Here is a 22,409-nt window from a genome sequence, read left to right as displayed (position 1 = left end):
TTTATCATAAATAAACTTTGAAATAAATTTCAATGAAAATATAAAAGATTTAATGTTTGATGTTTCATTACAAGACATAGTATCCCTCATTCCAATTCTCTGTCTTAATACTTGTCAAAATAAGTATTCAAATATATTCAATATTTTGTTCACACAGTCAAGGTTTATTTACAATATCGTCAGGTGTAAAGGGCATCCCTTTATTAATTTTCTTTCACTTCTAACAATCCAGTCCCATTTTCATTGATTGTAGTAAATATTCTCCTCCGTGTGACCCTGGTGTTCCCGGATCCATTCCAGAATAGCTGTGTGGATCATCCTGTACTCTTCCTATCAGAAACAAAATACATTTAAGATAAAACTTCACGGGTCCCTTACAGAAGATAACTTACGACTTAGACCAACGATTTAGCTTTTACTTGCATCTTGCGTACCTTATACTTCTGGTAAACATAGATTTTTAAAATATCTTTCCAAAGTCTTATAACATAAGATTATCTGCTTTTTTAAGAAGAATGAAAAGAAGAAAGATGGTTCTTTTGTTTCAGTGGGTCTGTTTTATTGCACATTTCATTTTCTTTTTAATTTGTTTTACTTTTAGTAAGGTAATTCGTTATTAGCTGTTTAAGAGAAACAATATCCAGACTCACCATAGAAGAACACAACTCCGGACGTCTGATTTGTAGCTGTCGGACAGCAGAGAAAATGTCCAACTCTTCATCCATAGACAACTGTTGCACTTCGTTGTATACAGCACAGAAAACCTCACACAGGCCTGCACCATCACTTTAAGGTAAAAAATTATATTTGGTTATGATTTTTAATTTTCTATTTAAAAGTCGTCTATAAAGAATATTAGACTTGTAAATAATGTATATTTAGACGTTTTATTAGAGAAACTAACAATTACAGTATGTGGTAAACTGGTGACGTAAACTTTTGCATTCAATTATTTATCTAGCAATATGTTCCAAGATCACCTGCATGTTGTATTTATGTCTCTAAATTGATTTGATACATATTTTTTTTACACGATCAATTTCTAAATTTCGACAGGATTTTGAAAAATTAGTAACAAAGATATCAACAAGCTCATTTAAAGTCAATAATATCTGAGGTTAATATACATTTCGTTATGGATGTCTTTGTAAAAACAAACTGTGGTAAGGTCAAATGTATCATATTAATTAATCGTTATATAAATTATCATTTTACTAGGCTATAATATAAACGGTTTACCTGCTGACGACAGTGACAGGTCCCTCTGTTTCACTGTCCATTACAAAGGACACCAGCTTTAATAGTTGTGATGTCCCCTGATCTGTTGACATCAAACTACACGTTGGCTCCAAAATTGAAACCAAGTATGATTCATCATTTTGCTGTAAAAAGTATTGTAAAGGATACGGTTACCTCAAGGGTTAATTACAATTAGCTTTTCTAGTTGTCAACAAAAGTATTTCATTCATTATTCCCTGGTATTCAAAAAATCATGACAGGATTTTCTGAAGATTATTGAATACAAGGGATGATATTCTAAATGTTAAATATCTATTCAAAAGGTATATGTTTCTAACAAAACTCGACTGTTATACTGACTCCTTGTAGAATTCCAATAATGGAGTATTTCACGTCCTTTGAATCTTTCTTTTGACAGTAAACAGTAAATGGAGCCACAGTTTTCGATTCATTTATGTCTGGCATCCACTTCTTGCTCTGGAAACAAAAATATCATATATTGACACTTATTCCGTAAGTGTTTAAAAAAGATTTTACCAAAAGACAATGCAAACCAATGCGATTAAACTCTTTTTTTACCGTACGTTCTTCTCTCGGTGTTAACAAGTACTGATAGGATTATATAACATTGTATAATATTATACTTTCATGTAAAACAGTTGAATCTGATTCGTCGAATAACAATTGTTAATTACCCTCTGAATAATGAAGCCACGCCCTCCAGCGTAGCAAAAGTCACCTCTGCTTGACGACGGGTGATATTCCAAAAAATAGTGACTGCGCAAAATTTATGCGTGCAAGGTTCACTGTTATATGTACTTGTATAAAACATTCAGTATAATATAATAAATATTGCATGTAGTTGAGTGTAACATTGAAAATTTTCACCCCTCGAAAACCATTGTCAACTTCGGCTGCGCCTCGGTTGACAATGGTTTTCTTGGGGTGAAAATTTATATAATACCTTTTCTATATCCGATGATTTTTAAAATACTGATTCCTTACTAATATACGATATTACAATACCGATTCTACTTTAGGTAGAGGATCCACACAGATCACAACTTTGCATTCGTGGTCAGTGAGTAGGCGCAGGAAGTCTACAGCGTCCTCTGGCGGGGGATAGTGCGTCACAATGAAGGCTTTGTTGTTTACATACGACTAAAAAAGGAAAGAGTTGTTATCTTTAACACATCTGAAATCTTGAAAAAAATTCTCTCACGTTGTATTTATTCATTTATTGCAAACAAACTGGACTGTAACCAAAGAATATCAATTACTATATCTTTTAACAAACACAAAAGCAGTTTATTTATAAAGTGATCATTCCAAACTATATTTAATACTCATATTCGAAACATTCTGATGTAATGAATCAATATTATACATAGTCGATATGTTTAAACAAGAAATACATACAGGAAGTGTAACTGCATTTATGAAAGCTCCACGCTTCGGTACATTTGAAGACAGGAACAAACTGTATCTATCAACTGGAATAAAGTAACTCCATGTCAAGGGTCTGTTGAACCTTACTCGTATTAAAATTCTCAGAGGTAAAAAAAAAATGCAGTTCGATCAATGTCCTTATCTTAACAAGGGAAAATAAAAAAGTTACTTTCGTTAATTTTGACATGATTTTTTTTTTCAGATTCTCATTGCAAGTTTGAACCACTCTTTATGACTGTCATTAAAATAAAAAAAAGTAATAATAAGCACAATTTATGGTAGAAGATAAACCTTACAACAATTTAGGCGAATAAATGACATACGTGGAAGAATTGGGGATCTTTTTCCATGTCCCGCCTGTATGGCAAGCTTATAATCGGCTTCTGTGTAAGAGGGCCGAACTTTCAACAGAGTCTGCAATTTGAGTAGTACTTGGTATATTACCTGAACTATTTAATGACCTTTATAAATTTCTTACAGTTCTCAATATGATGTTTTTAATAACTTTTTAGTAACATACAAATATTCTTTAATGAAAACAATCAGACTCATTAGCATTTCTTTTAACCAAATGTTGCTTAGAAAAGAATCCGGAGAGGGTTTGAAAAATGAAATGCGTCAGCGATTCTTTTTTCCTTTATAGTTTATGGAATATGAAGATAACGAACAGTATTCAAGCTCAAAGTCCATTAAAACAATAAAATCGGGAGCAGAGCAAACACGGGCCTCCAAAAACATCAGAGTTAGAATCAGGTGCCTTGGAGGTTTGAGAATTCCCTGCACCGGTCACACGCACCGTGTGCTCCTAATCATGAAATAACGGAAAAATCCTACGACAACATGTATTTATAAATTCACATCTTCATATCATCCATATATGAAAAAATCTGAAACTTCTTTCCTTGTTAAGTATGATTGGCTAAATTACCTGAAACTCCCGTCTAAGTTCACTTTGATTGGCTGGTTTATCACTCGTCATCGATTCCATTTTATTGATAAACTGGGATTTTTTTAAGACAGAGGGACATGCCTTAAACATTTGGTTCAGAGCCAGAAATATTGTTTTGTATTGTTCCTGTAAAAAGCATTAGTAACAAACAGATCCATCATAAAAAATAAAAATCATCGGATAGTTATGACCTAAGGTTCAAAGTTTACTTCGTCTTTTTGACATTTTGAGATATTAGATATACACTTGCTAGTTTTTTTTATATAGAGGGCAACTTAACCTTTCAAAAGTATACTTGTCTTCACTCTGCATATCAAAGCAAGAAATTAAATCAATGTGTTTTGAAAAGTTAATAATCACCATTCTGCTAAAATTGCATGGACTCTGATTTTGGAGTGAAAAACAATTAACTTTGTCCTCCAAAAATCATTTTAAATTTTTAGAGATTGTTGTACATGTCGAATAAGTCTAAATTTTGCTCTTTTCATACATTGAGAAGCAAGAGGTTTCAAAAATATATAACTAAAGAAAAATTAGAAATACCGTAATATGTAACAATGTGGAAAGCACATAGCATTATCAAGCTGGTTTAATAACCAGTGCGAATAAATAACCGGTTATTCTCAAACTCTCGTTCTTAATTTTTGCTTCTCATTTTCAGGAGATAAGGCTTTCCAAATGACTTTGAAAAAAAGGAAGGAGAATTTTTAAACCGGTTACTAACGATCATTGGTTATACAACCTGTTTCTCCCATTATACAAACACGGACTGGTACATTTAGGTTCACTTAGAATGTGAAGTAAGGCAGCAAACCAGAATCGTCAGAGTTATAATATAATAATAATGATAAAAATATTATGAACACTTAAAAGAAACATCGCGCAATGGGGATGAAACACAGTTGATTATGGGACAAAATAGGTTTTTAGGCTGGTATATATATAACACTGTGCCGGATAAATCTGCCACCTCCAAAGTGGCAAATTGGCGCCCGCCAAACATTCAATTTTCAGCAAATTCAAAGATGTCATCCGATAGACCTTGATGTACAGACTTCATATCTACCTTTTGCAAGTGTGTATCTCACCTGTCAGGTGAGAGACTCACCTTTGAGTAAAAAAATCCCTTGGGAGAAAAAAATATCCTGTAGGAATAAAAAAAATCCCTAGGGATTTAGATGAAATCCTGCAGGATTCTGAAAAATCCTATTGGATTTTAGTCAAATCCTACAGGAATTAGTTTTCCCAGGGGAGATTAAACTTTCCTAAGGGAAATAATTTTCCCATGGGAACTAAAAATTTCCCTGCAGGAAAATAAAATCCTACAGGAGAAAATAATTTTCCTAAGGGATTTTATATTTCCCTTAGGAAATAAATATCCTATAGGAAAAATATTCCTATAGGAAATTTGAATTAAATCCTGTAGGATTTATCTTTAACTTATTATTACGTGATTTCAAGTAAATGCTTGGCCCTACTAGCTAAACAAAAAAAAGATGTGTTTGTGAAACACTGATGCACCCGTATTGCAGCTTATAGTGAGGGTTGAAGTTTCTCAAATGCAGGTCAAACTCCAAGGTCAAAATTGTTGGTATCCAACGGAAGATCTTCACACAAGGAATATATCTGTGAAATATGAAAGCCCTAGTACTAACTGTTCAAAAGTTATGACCAAGGTTAAAGTTTTTTTAAAAGTAGGTTGATCTCTAAGATCAAGGTCAAAAGGTCAAAATATTTATACCCTTTGAAGGGTCTTGCCACAAGGAATACTGGTATGAAAGCCCTAGCACCAACTATTCAAAAGTTATGAGCAATATTAAAATTCGAAAAATTTTGGTAAAAGTGGTTCAAACTCTAAGGTCAATGTCAGGAGGTCAAATATAATGGTACCCTAAGAAAAGTCTTGTCACAAGGAATACACCTGCAAAATATGAAAGCCATAGCCCCATCCACTCAAAATTTATGGGCAATGTAAAAGTTTTTGTGGACATACACACAGACAGATGGATGGACAGGACAAAAAGTATATACATGTACCCCCAAATCTTCGATTATGGGGGCATAAAAAAGGGGATCAGAGTTTGCCTAGTTAAAACTATGAAGTATTTATTTATGTTTAAGGGATATTTGAAAAAAAAAATCACAAGCAAAATTCATTTTTAGAGTTATCTATAGCAATATTCCTCCCTTGAATAGATATTTTTATATTAGTCTATGAGAATTAATTATGACAAGATATTCATGATAGCATGTTTCAATGCTTATTTTACGACTCTTAAAATAATAAAAATTATGTGCATAAGGAGGGGAAAAAGGAAGCTAACCATCCTACCTACTCCTGTTCACAATCATTGGATAGCGTTATTTTCGACATTAATTCATATTTAATCTTCTTTAATGCAAGTCAGGTAGTGCTGATCAATAGGAAATGATCTACTGACCAGTATCTGCAAAATGCGCTATGCCTTGTGGGGGATTCTAGTTAACTTTAATTCGTTCATGCATTTCTGTCCATATCCATGCATGTTGCACGATACAATCTTTCATAGTTTATCCCCAACTGGCAAGGATCACTACCGTCTTTTACTTCTGGCCTTGTTGGTGTTGTTCTGTGACTGTGCTCATTCATCTTGTCTCATTCCGGATATACATAGGTAAAAGTCACATTAAAATAAGATTTTATCCGGAATAAATTCGCACTTTTTAAAAGAGTTGTGTCCCTTGGTCACAATCTTTGGATCAATGACAAGTTTCTTTTTGTTATTGTCGTTTGAGCAAAAAAATTTTTTTTTTTTGTTAAAAATGCATCTTGTATATTTATAGACCAAGGAGAGGGCTAGTCATACATGGAGAAAAAAAGAAAAAAAAAAAAAAAAAGACAGTAACCTTGCTTTCTTGGCAGTAAAAGGCCCACCCATGAACAACATCACTCAACTAAGCACTTTGACTTGCTGAAAGCAGAAATTAGTTGAGTATTGAAAACTTTTAATAAATAACCCCCTCCCCCTTTATAGAGACAGGGGAAGGGTTCATGATTTGAACAAACTTTAGTCTTCATAACAAGAGGATGCTTACCTAGAAACATGACTAACTATGACTTTGCTGTTCTTGAAAAGATTTTTTTTGTTGTTGTTGTAATTTTTCCTATTTAAAACTGTGGCCCAACCCTAGTCCTATGGGTCTAAATTTGAACAAATCTGATTTTACTTTCCATGAGAATGCTTGTATAACTGAACCTTTGTTGATCTAAAACAGACAAACTTGATATTCTTCCTGCATACCTGGGTCTCAGCTTTGTTGTTGAGATTTAAAAAAAAATCTTCCTATCTAAAACTTTGATTGCCCATTGTACCCCCCCCCCCTTTCCCAATTTAAACAAACTAAAATCTGTACTATTTAAATTTTAAAAAAACTTTCACATGCTTAGCTTTTCCGGTGTACTGTTTATCTATAAGAGAATCTTATTTTAAAAGATGACCTTAAATTTTCATCAATTCATAATTATCTCCCCTTGAAACTGTGTCTGATCATTTGTTTAAACAAAATTAAAAAATACCATTCACCAAAGGTGCATTGTGGCAAGTTCTTTTGAAATTAACCCAATGCTTCTTTCAAAGTTGAAATTACGCAAGTTTACAAATGACAGGACCCTGACCCACTCCTGTAAGGAATGACACTTGAGCCTTCACCTCAGGTGAACTAAAAATCTTTTGACCCTTGTTGTTGACCCCAAAAGGGGACTTACTTTTTTTGCAGGATGGATTGCACTATAATCTCCATTCTGATCTTTGAACCATGTACTTTAAGGCTGTTTACTGATTACTTATTTTATTTTACGGCTTGTTCAAACTCAGTGAACTTATCAGCTTCAACACTTTCAATTTAAAGAAATTTACAACACCAATTCTTCCATGAGTCAATTTTCCAAAGGGTTACCCTTATTAAACCTTAAACAAACATTTCCTCCTCATAAATAAATTGAATTTCTCTCTTCCGCTCCTCAGTTAAGAAAACAAATGGTTTTTGGATTTCACACTATTTTTTCTAAATGTCTAGATATGTTACCAAGTACTCTGTCTCAGATAAAACATGAATTCATCTTGCAATTAGGCAACCATTTTTTTTAATTCTTGGATTATATAAACAATGTCCCTAATTTACCGTTTATAAAAAAATAATAATAAAAAATACACTTCATAATTCCTTTTATTTCTGTCGTATCTCTCTTGAACAAAATGTTGACAAATTTTAAAACAAATTTAAATTATTTGGTCCCACTTCGAAAATTGTTTATTTTCATACAAACCAAATGTAAATAATAGCAATGGTTACATTAGACAGAAATGAAACACAACACATACTGATTAACAATCTCGCAGATGAGATATTTTGAATGGTATTATAAAAAAAATATTGTGTAAGTCAAAATAGAGACTAGCCAAACTTTATGATTGTTGAGATGATTGGTATTTAAAAATTATGTACACCAGTGACTTTGCTATGCCAGTACTTGTCCTTGTCAATTTCAATATTTAAGTGTAATATAGACTTTACATGAATCATGTTTAATTTTATTACTCCAGACTTATCTTTGTAGAAAAAAATCCCTTATTCTACAAATAAATAAGAAATGTGGCCTTTGAAACAAAAACAGAAAAAAGAGATAATTTACAAAATTCTCATCAATTAAATTGGCCTGAACATCTCTACCAATAGTGACAATACACAATATATGAACTTTATTAGTGACTTGTAAAGAAAGGTACAATCATATTGTATTCAATAAATATTCATCATGAGTGCATCTGCCATAAAGTTCATTAACCTGTTAGACAATAGCAACAGTAATATTACAACACAATAAAGACACCACATGATTATCTGTGATGTGTTATGTATAGTACACAAAAATAAAGAATATCCAGAAGTATTCAATTCAATCTAATAATTATTTATCCTTGAAAATAAATAAATAAATAAATAAATAAATAAAAGTCAATGATGCTTTTACATGAATGAGAGTATTTTCATACCTTTAGCCTCTCTTGGTATTTTAATTATATTTAGTTTACAAGGTAGTCTTCTTTCATTTTACTTATCTGTTATATACAAGTACAGTGGAATCATCATTGTTCTAGGGGGGGTCAATGTTAGTGTATTTTGTGGGTCACCCTTATCCACAAATTATACACCACCACGAATGTTTATTGATTCATAGAATCTACCGTATAAACGAGTAACCCACGAAATACCCCCCCCCCCCTTTCAAGTTAAATTTTGCTTGCTCACGAACATTAACCCCCACAAACTAAAATGATTCCAAAAGTATATCCATCTATCAAAATTTATGAAAGTACTTTTTGTCTTATAAATTAAAAATTCCTGGACAATGCTTTTATCAATTTACACAAGAAGTACTCTAATACAGTGGTAAACTATCATGAATTTCACAATTTTGTAAGAGGCATTCCCTAATCCTGATCATCATAATTATGCCTGCTAAATACTCAAGAATGTTGGTTTCCCCTTCCAGTGACGTGTACCCTGCTGGAACGTTGTAGCCTCTCCATGTGACGATTTATGGCTCCATGGAGGTTTGTCTCCAACACAGATTCTGTTCGAGGCAGCTCACTGTAAATTGGCAGGCTAGATGGAGCGAGGGGCAAGGGACGGTCCTCTTTCTTCTTTTGCATTGTAGTTAGGTAGCTGTTCCACCAGTCTACCTCTGCTGTTGTCAGCCTTCCAGTTTCTGCCCACCTAGGGAGATCCCGCCGCATGTCTTCTGTCATGCTGTTGATTTTGACGAAGTTTGGATCTACAACCTCTGGCCCACTTGCAATGTCTGGCACCAAGTTGTCAAGGTCAACCTCTCGGTACACTTCTTGAGAAATGGGCCAGTCTTTGTAGGACAGCATGACTCTCCCAGACTTCTTGGAGATCTTGAAGACATGCGGCTCCTTTATTCCCCTCAGACTTCTGTCCATGGCTACCATTCCTCTGAAATTCCAGAGATTGTCTAGATGCTGGACATCAGGTTTAGGGCAGAAACTTTTCTCCACCATCTCATGAAGATGTTTCAGGGTGATGATTTTCTGGGTGTGGGCCTCCCTGCTAATACAGCTGAACATCTGATCGATGTCCTCATGGGTGTGGCCCACCATCAGAAATGTCAGCTTTATCTACAATGTAGAAAATGTATTAATACCATTGAAAGAATTATAACATAAGACTTCCAGCTTTCTAAGTAAAATGTTTTTTTTTTCTTTTATAATAAAATAAAATGTTACAGATGTGGTATGATTATTTTTTTAAAGTACTATAGTATTTGCTTTTATGCAAGAATTTCTTATATCTACAAGTAAAGTCATCTACTGATCAGTAAAACTTTAAAATTATAGCCCGGAGAAATAAAAATAGCATTTGAGCCCTGAATCTGCAAATTAAGACTATACTTTTTTAAACAGAGAACAAATATGTTACTCATATTTAAACTGACCAGAATAATGTTAAACATAAAAATTACATAAATTTAAAGTAGTAAACTGTAATTTTTTAGTCAATAAATGGTGCTTAGTTGTACTTCTAAAAGGAAAGTAAAGTATACAGAGGTTTGTCAAGAATCATTATCTCAACCTAATTATCTGCAGTGGTACGTCTTACCTTCTTCAATATATTGGCTTTAACCAGCATTGCCAGAAACATGATAACAAACTTGTTCTTGTTATCTTTTGGGGAATTGTCTGCTTGCAGGTACAATACCGGAGGCAGTGATCCATTGTTAATCTACAAACAATGTATACTAATAGTTATTTATGGAGATACTTTTTTAATATGTCTTACTTGTACTCCCTAAACTTTTTCAAGTTTAATCAATCTAATAAAATACCAAATGTTTAAATCCTCTTTGATGGCCAAAAAAAATTAACTAGATATCATGGAGAAGGTGGCCATTTCAAAGGGCCCCACTTTCAGCGATGAACATAAAAATGTAAGGTAGCTGAAAAGGGTTTATTATGAAGAGGAACATTTGTGTACTATTAAGGGATGTGTTGTTTGAGTCTAAAGGGCTTCTATGGCATCCTTATTATAACAAGAGGCCCAGGGGCCACATCCCTCACCTGAGCACTCTAGCTAGGAAAAAGCAGAAATCATTGCAGTCTTAAAAAGTTTTGATATAAAAGTGGTTCGAGGGGGGGTTGATTTGAACTAACTTGAATCTATACTTCATATGGATGTTTTTGAATTAATATGACAAAAATGGCTTTCCTGTTCTTAAAAAGCCAATTTTTATTGATATATCATTTGTATTCCTTTGTATAACTATGATCCCCTGTTATGGCCCCTCTATTCTCCGGGGGGGGGGGGGGGGGGGGGTGATGATGCTTTCGTATAAATATGACCAATCATGGCTTTGTTGTACTTGAGAAGAAGATTTTTAAAGATTTTTCCTATATATTCCTATGTAAAAATTTGATTGCCCATTGTGGCCCCACCCTTCCCCTGGGGGTCATGATTTGAACAAATTTGGATCTACACTACCTGAGGGTGCTTCCATAAAAGTTTCATATTTTCAAGCACAGTGGTTCTTAAGAAGAAGATTTTCAAATTATGCCATTAATTTTTAACGAATTCATAATTATTTCCCTTTGGAAGAAGGCGTGGCCCTTCATTTGAGCAAACTTGAATCCCCTTTACCCAGGGATACTTTGTGGCAAGTTGGTTGAAATTGGCCAAGTGGTTCTTGAGAAGAAGATGAAAATGTGAAAAGTTAACAACAAAGATGACGACAACGATGATGACAATTATAACAGACAATGGACAAATTTCGATCTGAAAAGCTCCCTTGAGCTAATAAAAAATGGCACGCAAATAATGAGTGCTCCAGACCCTCTATCAAAAAACAGCAAAAAAAACACAAATGTTGCATCCTCTATAAAATTGTTGCATATCCTCTATCAAAATATGGAAGGAAAATCACAAATGTTCCTTACCCTAAGTCAGTTGGTAAAGTTTGAGGCTGACTGGACTTAAGGGAAAGAAATTATGCACTGAACAAAGATTTTAAACAGAGAGGCTATTTGTGACCTTGACCCTTGACCTAGAAACTTCGTTCAAGGTCACTGCACATCCACTGACCAGTGGCACTCTGTGAGTGAAGTATGAACCACATTAGACCAAGAGGAGAGAAGATATGCTCTGGACAAGGATTTTTCATATAATTCTGCTATGACCTTAACCTTAGACCTAGAAACATGGTTCAAGGTCACTGCACACCCTTTACCTAAAGACACTCTGTGGGTGAAGCATGAGCCAGATTGGGTGAAGAAGAGAGAAGATATGCTCTGGACAAGAGATCTCGGACGGACAGACGGACAGAGAGACTGATCACTATAGGGTGCCCGCAGAGCGGGGCCCTAATAAAAAAGAGGCCACAACACTCACTCTAGTCATTATAAGCCCTGCTTATCTCCATCAGCAGATATTTTCCAATCCATACTTATAAATAACTGAATAAAATTATGCAAATAACTTTGAATTGACTGCATCACGGCTCATGCTTACTTCTCTAAGAATACATTAGGTATAATGTGATGTTTTTACATTATATTTAGATGAACTTGCCAAAAAGACATTGCTTAAAAAGAAATGTCACATCCTCTGGTTATCAGTAATCATTTAGTGAAATATACAAAACTATGTCACAATTTTAAAAATTTAAGTTCTAGTGACCTAGACCTTTCCAGAATGACCTGGGTCAAAGTCATGACAATCTCTCAGGTCATTAAAAAATCTTTTAGCAATAAGAGCTTCCAAATTCTTTGGTAATCTAAAACAAGCATGTAACAATAAATCACATGTGACTTATATAACCCAAGAAATGTATCCGTATTTTTGGAGGATGGTTCCCATCTATCAAATGTCAAAGGAAAATGACAAGAAAATTTACAGCTAACTCGGATGACCCTTAAAAGAATTATGTTCCTACAAATAACTTACCATTGCTGCATCCTTCAAAACTAGCATCAAGCAGTTCAATGTTATGTTGCAGTCAGAGGAAAACTGATCAGTCCAAGTATACACATAAGATTTGTTGATGCCATGGTTCAAAACTCCTGTCACATGGTGATGAATGTGCATCAGTCCTGTCTCACTCTGAAACATTATTAAATAATCATCAGTTTCAATAAGAAATGTACACTAATTACTCATGTGATCATTCGTCAGATAAACCATATACACAGATATACTTTGTCAAAAATTTTCAATGCATAGCAGCTTCTATTAGTTTCTACATAACAGTACTATAGGTAAATGTATAAGGAAATCATTAATACCTTGAAATTCTCAGGAAATCTTGGTAAGTTGGTTTTAGATTGATCCATGTTGTCTATTATCAGACTGATGTATTTGGCTGGATTCACTCTGCTTTTGCTTCTGTGCTTATAATATTTCTCTCTTGATAGTCTGTTATTTGATAAAAGAAATAAAATGTATTACTTCATACAGCACTCGTATTAAATTTTCTAAAGATTTGCATAGAGTTTTTAATGTTAAGATTATATCAATGTCACAGACAAAACATCATAATATGTAGTTTATCAAAATACTCTGTTGAACAATACTGTATATATTATTTTGGACAATACACTGGTTTTTATTTTAGATAAACTGTTGAAGTTAGTCTTCCTATTCCTTTATTTCATTCATTATCAGCCTTATACATGTAATTATAAATAGTTAATTATTTGCTTACTCTTGAAATTTCAAATGAATTTGTCGTTGAGCCTGTAGCCTCAGTCTTTCTTCCTTGGTGAGCTTCTGAGAAAGTGCATCCCTGAAAGTTGTGCACTCATTACACTTTGAAAACTTCTGAAACTAAAGAGGAAAGGCAATTCTCAATTAAAAGGATACAACCCAGTCAAAAATATTGAGTTGAATGTGGCTGTGAATTCTACTTAATTCTTCTAAAACATTTATATGCAAGAAAATACTAATACATATGTGAAAAAATATTTCAACTAAAAATTGGCATAATAAAAATCTAAAAGACATGATCCCAAAAATTTTTAATTTCATGTGAAATTCAGAATAAATTAAGATGATTATTGAGCAGTTCTACTTAATTATTTTGTCTATGTATGTGAACATGCAATACAGACTTTAAAAAATGAAGCTTGCACCAAATTTTTCAAATTTTCTTATATTAGGCCACATAATATTGAAATTAAGGTTCTCATGCCCACAAACATCGATTTTGAGATAGCCACATTCCAAATTTTTTTGTATTTTTGATTAAAAAAAAAAGTGGAGACCTATCCGGAAAAAAAGTTCTTGCCCTCATTTTCTCGTAGTTTAGTACTCAAATATCACTTCTGGTAGCCATTTTCAAGAAACTTGGCTACTTCTTTGAAAAAAAAAAAAAAAATTTGAAAATAATGCCTATGATGTTCACACATTGATAAGCAATAGAGAATGCAAACCCATTGATCAGACATGGAAAGTATATCTATTAACAAAGAATTGTAATCATTATTTTAAAGAAAATTTGGGTATAAAAAATGATTTTTTAATGATTTAATCATCTACTTTATTGCCAATAAAATGATAAAAAAAAAAAGCCTTCCTCCCGCATCTGTTCTGGAGAAATTTTGCCTGAGAACCAATGAATTAAATTTATTTAGCCTTACAATGTACATTGATAAAATTTACTTTACCTTTCTGATTTTAACATTGTTGAAATGTTCTCTCCATATTCTGTAGAAGCTTCTTTTGGACACACAACGCAGACCTCTGTCTTGAAATGTTTTTTGATATTCCTCGTATGCAATTGTCTTGTTTAGGCAACATGGAAGGTGGACTTCTCTGCAGTCTGGCTGCTGGTCACCATATCTCACAGCAGTGGTCTCTACATACGTTTTGGCCTGTAAATACATCTCACTGGCATATTTCAGTCCACTTCTTCCATCCTCAGTATCCATTGACTGATATCCTTCCTTCACTTTTGCCTTTATTATCCTATACCTACAATGTATATATATATATATATATATATATATATATATATATATACCTACAATGGATTGTTAGCATGCATAAAGTTCTCTAAAAATAATTTACGTGCTGAACAGGATAACTTCCAAGAATACCCAAGGAGTAGATACAAAGGCAGGAATAGAAGAAAGAGCCATTTTTCCTCCTTTATTGACTGTTTAAGATGCGAGCCATTTATGTCCTAAACTGAGGATCAGATATCCTCAAGACTAAATTTACTAAATTAAGACTAAATGTTAGGGATGGCAATCGAATGCAGAATTGCTAATCAGTTAACATCAAGACGTTCCCACCAAATAACAGGTTAATTATATCAAAATACACATATTATAGATTTTTTTTTTTCAAATTACATGTAGCTCTTTCTGTATGTACACAGAAAGACTAAAAAAAGATGATAGAAGTTTAAAACATTCCATTTGTCTTGATTCTGTATCAGAAAACTACACTTTTTATTTCAGTTTCAAAATAATTTAGAAAAAACAACTTATGAAATCCTCAAGCTAATTTTTAGAGCAGATGTAATGCAAGGTAAAATTGTCACAATAATCAAAATTAAGTCTGAACTGTACCCCATAATTTACAATGTTTGTCTAATAATTTAATTTGATAGAGAACTGAATACACCAAATACTGTATACCATTTCACAGTGGTTTCAATAATTTAATTATTATTAAAGAAATACAGGACAGTCTGGGTAACGGCATGGTGATTGCACAATAATTAACGCTACGCAAACCATTTACCCCATGGTCTCAATCCTGATTCAAATCAGTTTGAATAGTTTTGTTAAATGCTTAATTTTCAACTCTATGTGCTTTTAAAAATGAATTTTAAGAAAATTATGTTCAATTTTATTTCTTTCCAACTAACCCATTACAAATTTTCTAAATGATTGCCATCATTCCGACCGTGTAATTGGTTAACCGGTTACAAATTGCCATCCCTACTAAATATATTAAGTAGTGTTGTAAAATCGGATCAAATTTACAATCGATTATCAAATTGAATCGGTAGCATACAATCAATAATATGATCCATGATTTGAACTTTAGTTTCAAGGCCAAATTAAACAACATTAACCATAACATTATCAGATATCTTTGAAAATGAAACTGATATTTCAATACAAATCTGTCAGACCAACGTCAATTACCGGTAATGCTTAGGCAAAAAAAAAACATAAAAATAAGTTTGTTTCCTGTCACATACACGATCAGTAGGGTTTTTTTTTGCTAATGTACAATCTTACAAATTGACACATAATAAAGTTTCAGCTTAAAACATTTATTTTTCACTTTCCATCAATGGCTCAATAAATGGGGGCAAACATCTGCGGGCTGAATTAACCAGGTGTGATATTTACAATGGACACCCAGCATGGCTGTCTTGTGGTAGAAAACAAAGTTCAAAAAGTTGTGGGGGAATTGCTAGATTATATAATAATGATCATTATTCTTCATATTTAAGGTGAATGTTTTCTAGGTTGAAATATTTCATATCTCAAATAAAGCTACAATTAACATTCTTGGTAAAATTGCATCAGCTGGAAAAAAAAGTCCACCCTGCTACAATTTGAGAGGGTTGCATTTTCAAGTATAAACAATTTTGTTTAAAAAAAACATTTTGAAAAAAACAAACAAAAAAGCAACTATCGATTTTAAAACTTTGTCACCGACATTCTGTCCTCAGAGATGATTTTTGGATAGCCAGTGACTATCATAACAACACTAATACTAAGTATTCAGCCCATATTTATCTGGTAATGCAATCAATTTCATTGATTCTGAAGTTATTATCATGATTACTTATCACATACCTTAAGAAAATATTTTTCTGAATTCAGAAATCAACCATTAATTTTGATAAGGCCTAGATAAATAAATTGTGTGTTTCCAGTTCCCTAATATATATGAGCCGACCCTGAAAAATTTATCTAAGATATATTTCCAGGAGTAAACTATTCCAGTTTCACTATTAGAAATCCTAATCTCGATCACTTCCGTGTTTCAGAAAATGCATATCCTATACACATTAATCAGAAATGTTTTGACAGAGATTTCCCCGGGGAAAAATGGTAGCGTGCTTGCCAATAAAATGTTAAAATAAAATAAAATGTTTCCCTACCTACCTACCGTATTTTTTCTCAGGTTGGAATAGGAAACACACTATGAAATCCTACCACTTTCCAGTAATTTGATACTTTGTATCAGACTTTTCATACAGCATCCACCATAAATATATTTTTAAATGTGTGAGAAAAAATAGTTTTCACTAACCTCCTTGGTTTGATGCCATGCAGAGCTCTCCATCCAGTCTGACACAGTCTTACTCCAAATGCCACAAATGTTACTTTGCTTCCTTTTTCAACATGGGCATAACTGCAGCTAAAAAGCAAAATACATCATTAATATCATAGTGCAAAAATTGTCTTGGTACTTACCTCTTTAACATTAATTTTTTTCAAAGTACCTGTAAATAACCTGGGCCTTTTTTAGTCAACCTGTTCTTCAAAATAATTGTTTTAAATTTACTTTTATTAAATTCAATAAAATATTTTTTGTCAAGATAGTTCCTGAATGGACATAATTGTAAAATACGGGTCAACAAAAACTGTCATATACAAAAGCTTAAATTGTTGATTGGTCAAACAATATCAATTCATTAAACTAAAAACTCAAGAAAAATCCAGACTTTTAATAGCTCCATATGCCCAGGGTTTGTGATAATAGTAGCCAATCAGAATTTTTTGGATAGGAAAGATGGAGTGGTTTCAAAAAGAAAAAAATTAATCTTTTTTCTACAAACATACGAGGGGTTATCAAAAAGTTCGTGGACTAGCGTCATAAAATTAAAAGCGCTTTAGGTACATCAATGAATTTTTACACATTTAGTTAGCATCATCTTTTTTATCTATAGAATAAACCATAAATCATAATTTTTATTTTTTAATAAATTGTTAGTGTTTTTGTAAGCAAAGGTATGTCCAGGCGGCGCAACCTCTAATATGACGTTTTTTCCTACCTGAGTGTAACTGAGAAAAACTCGTTAGATATGAGTATTTGTCATCAAAAAATCTCGTTAATTCAGGCTTGTGGTACGACACATTTGTTCAGTAAAATTTGCAATTTTTACCCCATTCTGTAATTTCTATGAAATTTTATTGTAAATTTTATATGGAGTGTCCAAACAATTATGGGCTTGAAAATAACGTCAAAAAGGGGGAGGGGTTTCTTTTTCAAACACTCTATAGAGTTTCGCTCCTGGAAAAACTGGTATTGACCTCAGGAATGTTTAAACTGGCTACAGAAAAATAAAATGCATCCAGAGTACTTGTTTTTTAATGCCCAAAAAGATTCAGAGAGATGAAATATGCACAGTTAGTTTCAATTTGTAGTCAGGGTGTCAAAAGGCAGTCACGTCGAAAAGTGACGTTGATCATGTGTGGTAGAAATTGAACTCCAACAAGCTAAGTATTCTGGCATAATCAAGTGAGGATCTTTCCCCATATAAAGATCCATTTACAATATTATATGCATTGAAAACAGCTGCTCACGACATTGTAAATTCATATAAATAAGACGGGTTTAAGTCCTTACTTAACTTCAGGTAATCTCATCAAGATAAGTGTATGAGGTAGAGAGAGCGGACATTAAGAAACAATGACGTTAGGCGGACGTCATGACACTAAACGGCGACAGCGCCGGGTGATCACATAAAGTCTTTTTAATTTTAGAATAATTTGGCAAATTATCAACGTATCAAGCTAAAATTTTCAACATTTCTTAAACTTTTGTTGTTTTATGTTCCGCATAAATTTTGTAAGCAAAGACTACATATTATTAATTTTATCGCGTCAGTCCACGAACTTTTTGATAACCCCTCGTACATTACATCTAGACAGACTAACAGACATTTTTAACTTTGTTACTTGAAAGGAGGTTTAACAACATTACCTCATATTTACAGGAATTTCAGTATTAATTCACAATTGGCTAAAAGTGTATCAATAATTCAAATAATATTGAATTTTTAATTCAAGAAAAATATATTTTGAAAAAGTTCTTGCGAGTTAAACATGTTTAAAGGGGAAGTTTTTAACAAATAATTTCCAGAAAACAATCATCTTACCGAAGACTACTGAATATGAATTCTGTCTGCTCATCTTGTTTCTTCATGTAAAAGTCCCTTCTTGCTTGCCCAATGGTCTTCACATCTAACTTCTCTAAGCAGAGTTCCCTGCAACACCTTAGGTCTTTAATTTGGTGGACAGTATCAATGCTGGTTTCCTTGCTCTCTAGACGCCCCCCAGATTTCTTCATTCTTTTACGTGCTGAAAATATATATGAAGTGTTTGGTTTCATAAATAAACAATAGTTTTATATCACCATTCAAACATTTGATCAAATCAAATTTTAGTCCTTTTTAATGATTTTTAGAGCAAAAGAAATTTTTATTTGAAGTCATGTCATTACAGATAAAGAAAATTTAAATATGATAACTTACGTTGTCTGTTGTCTGGTTTACAGTGCGACACATTCAATGTCCTTTCTGCAAAATATTAAACTAGTTTAAGGTATCTGACCCAAATTGTTTTTTTTTTAATTTAAAGCAATGGGGAATAACTCTTCAAGGACAGCACAAGGTCATTATTAGGACACATTGCACCCTTACATTCTGATACAAAAACATGACAATAACATCTTAATATACTCCATATTTGGCCCATATATACCTGCTATGCATTTAAGGATATCTGATCCTCAGCCAGGAAGGATAACTCTTAAAGTTATTATTTCATTTAAAAAGTCTCAAAATGAAATTGAGGTCTTTTTGTGCAACAATTTTCATTTTATGCATCTTACTATGATTCAAGGTTCTTTGGAGTCTTGTAAACGGTCTTGTAAAAAGTTGGAATTTGTACCCCGTAAAAGAAAAAAAATAAATTCATTTTAAGAGAAATCAAATTTCCTTTAGTCTAGCATTAGATACCACTGCTTAATAGCATGATATGAAATTAGATGCGATATGTGATGTCTAGTACAAGCTTTTTACACTACGTATCATATGACAACTGAAGTAAAAAGAAGAACTAAAATACTAAGGGTGCAACGATAAACCGTTTGACGGTATATCGCGGTATATTTTTCCACGGTTCAATTCACGATACGCTAAACTGATATCGCGGTTCGGTTCAATCGGTCCGGAAATATCCATTTTGTCCGCTTTATTTCCTTTTTTACTATTTCAAAATGGCTTCCGCGCAAAGGTGATGTCGCTGATAACGCATTTACGGCAGTTAAACTCATCTCCAGCATCTTACAGACCTCATATTTAACACGGAGAAGGACTTAATGTGATTATAAGTTATAGGTGTTAAGACAAATGATAAACCCTTTAGATCTAAACGTATTCTTTGGTAATACACGATATTTCATCACGGTGTGTATTTCGATGAAAATTCGCTGTCTTGTTGACTAAAACATATTAACACGAGAAATATGACAACTGGTTTTCTACGTAAATAAAAGGAATAAAAGAATGAATGTCTTCCTTTTTCATACCAATTTAAAAGGAAGATTATTAGGAAAGGTCCCCGTACTTCCCTGTAAATGTTCATTATTGGTTTAGAATGTTGTCACAACTCAATGATCTACCTAACAATCCAATTCAAGTTAATAAAAAATTAATGTTATTTTAATTATTATTAAAAAGTATGAACATTTTGTATAACCCTGTCAAGTTTTAAAAAAATATGATGACAAACTTGAAAGACTTTTTAACCTTGTCATGTATCGTGATACGTATCGTATCGTGAACTGAATACCGTGATACGTATCATATCGTGAGGTTAGTGTATCGTTGCACCCCTATAAAATACTATATAAGCATAAAAAAGGTGCAATTTTCTCTAAATGCCTGGCTAACTATATTTCTATTCTAGATTATATTTGTTGATTTAATTTCAATTAGAAAATGCATAGCTGGTGTTTTTATTCGCATTTCCTGAATATATATTTGACATTTGATAATTTTCCCTACATAATAAGATTAACTATAATGATGAACTTTGAAGAAATTCCATGGCTGAATTCATGTTACTATCATACTATGTGACGTCAGAGACATTTTTGTGAGCATTGATTTTCAGAACCTGAGGATCATACTACCATAAATAATTTATTTTCATTGAATTTGAGGCTATTGTGGGTCCGGATACCTTAAATAAAAATCAACAATTGACTCATGGATCTTGAGGATTTTGTGAGTCTCACAAATTTCTCATTCTATGAGCACAATTGCCTACCTAGAAATGAAACTTAAAATATTATTACACAAGACAATTTTTTCTCCTTTATCTTCATTTTTCATTTCTATTTCAAAAATGATAAAAAAAAATCTAGATATCCAAGTGTGTAAAATATTAAGGTTATAATTAGTAAGAAAAATGTGCTTGGGACTTAAGAACCCACTTTGATATTTTAATGGTGTTAGAGATATTAAGTAATCAATGTTCAATATACTGAATTCAATTGTAGAACCAACTGGGCAAAGGATACATAATCATGATAATCTTGAAAACTGAAAAATGAAGCACTCTCTGTTGGCAGCCATCCACTTTCCATTTGCCCTATTTCAATAACTTTTTTTCTGATAGTAAACCCAGTTGAAAACTTCAGTTAACTTTTCATTAACACGAGCCTAATGAACTATTCTTTACATCATAGAGCTTATAATATGACCTTTAAATGATGGCAAAACACTATTTAATTATTCTACCTGATAGTAGTGGCCTGTTGCAATCATCCATATCTTCTTCATCGTGGTCAGGACAATCAGTGTTTGCCATCATGAAAAAGTCTTCATCTGAGGAGAAATCTGGGCAACTCGGCAACAAGTCTGGTACACCAACTAAGGAAAAAAAGAAACATTTTTTTTTTAATTACTACAGAAATTTCAGTGACCAAAAATTAAAATTATCAAAAATCTATAATACTGAATCTTTAGTGAGAAAAGGAATACTATTCATTAGAAAAATTTATACCCTTTACTACTTCTGGATCTTTAAAACTAACTTGGAAAGAAGAATATTTTAGTTCCAAATTTCCAATTCTTTTTTTTTTTTAGATACCTTCTAAACTCAATTAAAATTTTCTTAGTCAAGTTATATACATCTTATTACCACTGTCATCATGGCCAAGTTGTCTGCAGGATCTTTTAAATAAAATTCTGTCATCTTTGAATTCCTCATCCGAAGAGTAAACAGCACATTTCCTTTTGCCAATTGGATCTGTTGTGGGATTAATAAATATATATATTACGAAAGTGAACAATCTGAAAAGTACAACACAAGAAGACAGACAAACTGTCATGGACCACAAAAGCTGGCATTACAATACTCACTGATAAACTGTAATTGAACAGAGAATTTTATTTAAACCTTTGACACAGGTAACTGAACATAGAGTAAATACTTCAAGGAGGAAAAAAATTACCAATGTTTTCTTCTTCTGAAGAATAACATCCTCCTTCATCAGATGAATAATGATTCCTTGCCATGACATCACATGCAACTGATTACTCTGAAGAAAAGAAAAAAAAAACAAATACAAATCTGTCAGACTAATTTATTTTTATCCTCTGCTGAAAGTGCGGGATATTGATTTCTGTCTGTCTATTAATCCATCTGTCCGTCCGTCTGTCTGTAGCACTTTTGTT

General features: G+C 32.7%; 1 pseudogene; it reads right to left on the bottom strand.

The window, feature by feature from the left end:
• Positions 1-240: 240 nt before the first annotated feature.
• LOC133198200 (receptor-type tyrosine-protein phosphatase T-like) overlaps positions 241-22,409 on the bottom strand; it is a 54,427-nt pseudogene continuing 32,258 nt past the window's right edge.

This window comes from Saccostrea echinata, unplaced genomic scaffold, assembly GCF_033153115.1.
Source record: "Saccostrea echinata isolate AGI-Se365-2 ecotype Australia unplaced genomic scaffold, CSIRO_AGI_Sech_v1 ptg000033l, whole genome shotgun sequence".
Taxonomy (NCBI): domain Eukaryota; kingdom Metazoa; phylum Mollusca; class Bivalvia; order Ostreida; family Ostreidae; genus Saccostrea; species Saccostrea echinata.
This window is presented reverse-complemented; position numbering and strand designations above follow the sequence as displayed.